Source organism: Lactuca sativa, chromosome 5, assembly GCF_002870075.4.
Source record: "Lactuca sativa cultivar Salinas chromosome 5, Lsat_Salinas_v11, whole genome shotgun sequence".
Taxonomy (NCBI): Eukaryota; Viridiplantae; Streptophyta; class Magnoliopsida; order Asterales; family Asteraceae; genus Lactuca; species Lactuca sativa.
The window spans coordinates 92,831,582-92,837,358 of NC_056627.2; the positions used below are offsets into that span (position 1 = coordinate 92,831,582).

The following is a 5,777-nucleotide window of genomic DNA, read 5'->3' on the forward strand; positions in this document are numbered from 1 at the left end:
AGGTAGTTACCTTCCTAAGTCATTTTCCCTTTGAGTTACCGGTTAAAGCATGTATTAGCCGGTAACATTGGTGTAATTTAAACAATTAAAACAAGTTAGTTGCTTTATTTTATATATATATATATATATATATATATATATATATATATATATATATATATATATATATATATATATATATATAAATTGCCAACGGTAAAACAAGTTTGATTTAGCTTTGACCTTTGACTGGGTCAAAATCGAATACCCGTTTTCATTTGAAGCTCCATGACCGATCGGGCAAGTGGATCCATATATATATATATAAAATAAAAAAATAAAAATAAAAAAAAATAAAAAAAGATTAGGGCTTTTAGCATCCCGTCCTCGTCATTCGCGGGTCGAACGGGCAAGGATGGCAGACGAACGAAGACGAAGGAATGAATCGCGAACAGTTGACGAAGGACAGTGACGAATCGGAGAGACATTTGAATCGGAAACAGCAGTCACTCTTAGGCGATCCCCAATCGGCTTCCAAGCCTTGGTCAATGGCATCGGAGGTTTGATTGATTGCGAAGGGAGTGTCTCCGTGGGTTTGACGAGACGAAGAAAGGAGATGGGGAAGCAACGAGGCTGCTTTCGTCCTCGTCTGTCCTTGAGATGCGAAAGAGGGAAGGGTCGAATGGGGCAAGGCAGTCAGTGACGGCGGGGTGTTTGGTCGGTTTGCTTGACGGAAAAAGAAGTGGAGGGTGTGAGGGTTGGTTCGTCGGTCTCAGTGGATGTAGTGTCGAGGTGCGAGGCCAGCTGCCTCAATGGAGCAATCTTCGGTTCTTTGCTTGATCGAGGAAGGAAAAACGAAGGCATCAGGGGAATTTAGGTGGTGATTCTTCCACATGAAATGAACGGGATCAGCAACCCATGTAAAGTTGTTTTCTCTTTCTTTTGTTTGTCTTGATTGAAGCTGATGGGAGGTAGAGAAGAATACGAAAATTCCTTTTTTTTTGTGTTGACTGTAAATCAATGGGGTTTAAATCAATAGATTTAGATGGGTTGTTTGGGTTTGATTGTTTGAACGGAAATCATGGTTATTTGGGTTTGGTTTTTATAGAAACTGATGAATGAGTAACTATTTGGGTGTTTGATGTTTTACAGTGGATCGATCATTGTACAAAAATGGGTGTACAATGATCTCATGGAGTGTTTGGTTGCTTCATTTGGCAGAAAAGAGAAGGAAGAAAGAAGGGAGACCTTCTTTTCTTCTCTTTGCTGGAATACAGGAGAATTGGTCTTGTGTTCTTGACTGGAATCGATGCAGAATGAAAGGAAATATGGAGGTGTTTGGGTGTTGATGTGAAAGCAGTGGGGGAAAGAAGAAGGATTGAAAGAGGAATCCATTGAAGGACAAACAGGAGAAACATAAATCTTTACGTGTGGTTTTATTTAATTTGAGTTTGGTTGAGTTTGATTGTTCTCCAAGGTTGAAGAAAAAGTGCAGGAAAACTGGATGATAACGCATTGGTGATCCATTGACAGTTTTGAGAAGGAAACACACGTTTCCTTTGTGTGTAATTGACTCTTTCCTTTGTGTGTTGTATTGTAGAAATATAATTCTACACAATTAGATTTATTTGGGATTTAGTTGTATAATATCTCACTAGGTGTAAGATTATATGGGTTCATTTAAAAAAATTAAATACAAAAATTCTAAATATTTGAAAAAGTTTAAATTTATAAGAAAAATTAGAAAAATATTGAATTATTAAAACTAAAGTGTTTTTTTCTTGTAAATTAAAAAAAAAATTAAATAAATAAACGAAAGAAACTAATGAAACTTTAATTTAGAAATGTTGAAATTATAAGGAAAGTCAATTATTACAAGTATCCCATTTAATATTATGTTGATTTAATAAAATGAAAAAAACCATAAAATACTGGAGAAAATTTAATTGAAATTAACCATAAAATGACATGTGGTCAAATCAATGTAAAAGTGACATTTGACAAAAAGATTTTCATTTATTAGAGAGGATTGACAAATTTTTTGAAAACAATTATATTTACATATAATGCATTTATATATGGTTGGTTGGTTATATATGTATATGATATATCTAAGGAAAATCGAGTATTGCAATTGCAAGTAAATGCGAGCTAAACTTTATTGTACATGATTGATATTAGTCTTTGGAAGGAAGCCCTATAAGACTTATATATATTACAATTATATCGCTTATACTTAGATTTTTCTTTGCCATACATGATGTATATTTTATAAAAGAAAACCATAGCAAATTGCTCTATTTTTCTTACATATGAATATGAATATAAATATAAATACATGCACCAATTTTAGAAATACTGTTTATCAACCGGATTGGATTTATATACATGCACCACGAATTTTAGAATTACAATTATATTTAAGTCAATAGTTCAAGGTTACGTGATTAATAAATCAATATGAAAACGTTTGATTTTTCCCTTTTATAAATATTTTTATTAAAATTATTTCAAGTATTAAATTAAATATTAGACTATAGCCTGAGTCTAAAAATGCTTTCGGAATTTTCATTTAAGACGAACAAGTCTTTCATCGGATAGAAATGGTTTTAGTTGTTTTAAGAAAATTAGTATTATATTAGTTTTGGATTCTTAAAACGGACGTATCTTTTGCATACGAACTCCGTTTTGGACGTTCTTTATATGTTCGAAATCAGGAAAATACGTACTATGGGACTAGAGTGTTTGTATTGCTCAAAAATGCTTAATACAAAATATTGGTTTTTCAGTCGCGTTAACTAAGGTTGCAGCTGTTTGGTTTGTCTGTCAGATTACATATTTGGAAGTAAGATACCATCTGGTATCTTATAATAGTTGAAATAACTCATTTATTTTATATTAGATTCACTAAAACACAATGAGTCAAATTACCAAAAGACTTACTGTGAACTTGACCATTCACCGTCTTTGACCAAAATTTTGGGATGTCACAATAAACACAAATGTTTGATATATCTAAATCCTAATTGGTTTATACCAGAGATCTCATGAACATATGTCATTATATGTGTATGTGAAAGAATCTTAGGCTGAAAAAAGTGGTTTAAGATTCGAAAGTACCTCTGCTATAAATGGACCAAGTAGAAAACTCTTAACGCATGTGAGAAGAGTAAGGTAGCTCAAAGACTAATGTGAATACAGCCTGATTGGGAAGGAATTTTTGTGATGACAAATCCATTAAGGCTTTCAAAAACACATAAAGTCATGGAGGCTTGGGTCGATATGCTGCAGCATGCTTCTAGGGACATCCTAACTAGGATAAAGTATCGAAAATTTACCTTTCCCTCGAGCAGCAAGCATGAACCAACAAAAATTTTCGCTAAAATCTGCACAAGAAAATATTAACCAAAAACTATATTTTTGGATTTTTGAATTTTTGAAAGAAAATAACAAAAATAAGAAAATCTTTTTGATATTTTTGAATTTTGAAAGAGAAAAACAAAAATGAAAATTTTTATGTTGTTTTTGATTTTTGGAAAATAAAGACAAAAACGAAGATCATTGTACCTAACTAGCGAAAATTTGAAAAATAGCAAAAGTAACGAAGATTTTGGCAAACCATTGTGCATGATATCGAAAGCGAAGCATGTCGAAGCGTTGATTATGAACAGTAACCGCTGAATCGACATTTTTCCTCCACTGTGACTTGTCATTCTAACGAAGTATGTACAGGAACAGAATTTGCATCCATCATTCCTAGGCCATTCAGAATTCACACGAAAGATTTTTATCTAATGGTTTTGTAAAGATATCAACACACTGATCAGTTGTCTTTACAGAATGAACTTCTATGTTTTCATCTTCAACATGATTTTTGATATAACGATATCGAAGAGCAATGTGTTTAGTTTTCGAATGTTGCATAGGATTGTGACAAATGCGTATAGCACTTTGTGAATCACAACACAATGAAATTTTCTTCATGTTGATTGCATAATCATCCAATTGACTTTGAATCCATATGATTTGAGAAGTGCATGTTGCAGCAGCAACATATTCTGCTTCTGCCGTGGAGATCAAAACACATGTTTGTTTCTTCGATTGCCAGCTCACAAGCTTCCCATCCAACAGTTGACATCCGCCACTTGTGCTTTTGCGATCAAGAGTACAACCACCCAAATCAGCATTTGAGAATGCTTGTATGAAAAACCTGTCTTCGAAGGATACCACAATCCTAACGAAATTGTTCCTTTGAGATAGCGAAATATATTCTTGACTGCAGTTAAATGATGTACCCTTGGATTCGATTGATACCTAGCACAATTGCACACAGAAAACATAATATCAGGTCGACTTGTCGGGAGGTAAATTAACGAACCTATCATGCTTCAATACAATGTGATATCAACAGCTGGTTTATCCAACGAAGGATTAAGCCTTGTTCCAACTGCCATTGGTACTCTTAACTTTGTGTTATTCGTCATTCCGAACTTTTCAAGCAGATTTATTGTATATTTCTCTTGATTGATAAATATTCCTTCTCTGCTTTGATGAATATTTAATCCATAAATTTGTTTATCTTCCCCATCATGCCCATCTCAAATTGACTTTTCATCATATTTTCGAATTCTCTTGACAAAGCAGGGTCAGTAGAACCAAAAATAATATCATCGACATAAATTTGAACAAACATGAGATGATTCCCAAATTTCTTTCGAAAGAGAGTAGGATCAACTAATCATTGTTTAAATTTTGATTGTTTTAAGAAATTGGTAAGTGTTGCATATCAGACTCTTGGTGCTTGTTTTAACCCATAAACAACTTTATCTAAAATATAACAATGATCAGGGAATTCTTCGTTTATAAAACCTAGGGGTTGTTCAACGTACACCGTCTCTTCGAGCTCATCATTGAGAAACGCACACTTGACATCCATCTGGTAGACATCAAAATCCTTGTGTGCTACATAGGCTAAAAATATTCAAATTGCCTCGAGTCTTGCGATAGGGGAAAAGGTTTCCTCATAGTCTATACCTTCTTGTTGCGAATAACCTTTAACTACAAGCCTAACTTTGTTTCAAACAATATTACCATCTTTATCTGCTTTATTTTTAAAGATCCATTTTAAGCCCACAATTGAAACATCTTCCGGTTTGGGAATTAATCTCCAGACCTTGTTTCTTTCAAATTCAGCAAGCTCAGATTGCATAGAAACAACCCAATCAGGATGTTCCATAGCAGCCTTGACTGATTTAGGTTCAATTTTCGAAATAAAAACATTAAACATGCAAAATTCCTGGTATACATTAAGTACCTCATTCTTTTCACGAAGTTGAGCTCGTGTTAACACTCCATCATGAGGATCACCAAGAACTTGTTCCTTTGGATGACTTCGAGTCCATTTATCAATTGGAGGATATATTGGATCAAAGTCCAAAGGTGCATCTTCAAATTCTTCTTCATTCTCCAAGTCATCTCCTGCATTCGACACATTGTCAACCGAATCATGAAAAACATCATTTAAAGAAATTGGTATAGATTCATTTTGCTCCCCCTCAACAATTGGATCATTTTTATGATACTCCCCCTCAGCATTTTCAATTTCTTGATTTTGCACATTTTCGAAATGTTGCTCCCCCTCGACTTCATCAGTGGAACTCAAATGCTCTCCCTCCACTCGAGCATTGGGTTGAACTATTACACTATCGACATGTGTAGGAGAATTTGTTGTTGAGTTTAAATCAACAATTGGTTGTATCATTGTCGAATGCTCAGAGTGTTTTGATGCTTCAGGAATT

The 5,777-nt window shown here is 33.9% G+C and overlaps 1 long non-coding RNA gene across 1 annotated transcript; it reads left to right on the top strand.

Annotated features, from left to right (window-relative positions):
* Window positions 1-216: 216 nt before the first annotated feature.
* LOC111894530 (uncharacterized) lies at window positions 217-1,606 on the top strand. The gene is made up of 2 exons (XR_002851264.3): window positions 217-899; window positions 1,132-1,606. It is a non-coding gene; the product is annotated as an uncharacterized LOC111894530 (long non-coding RNA).
* Window positions 1,607-5,777: the final 4,171 nt, after the last annotated feature.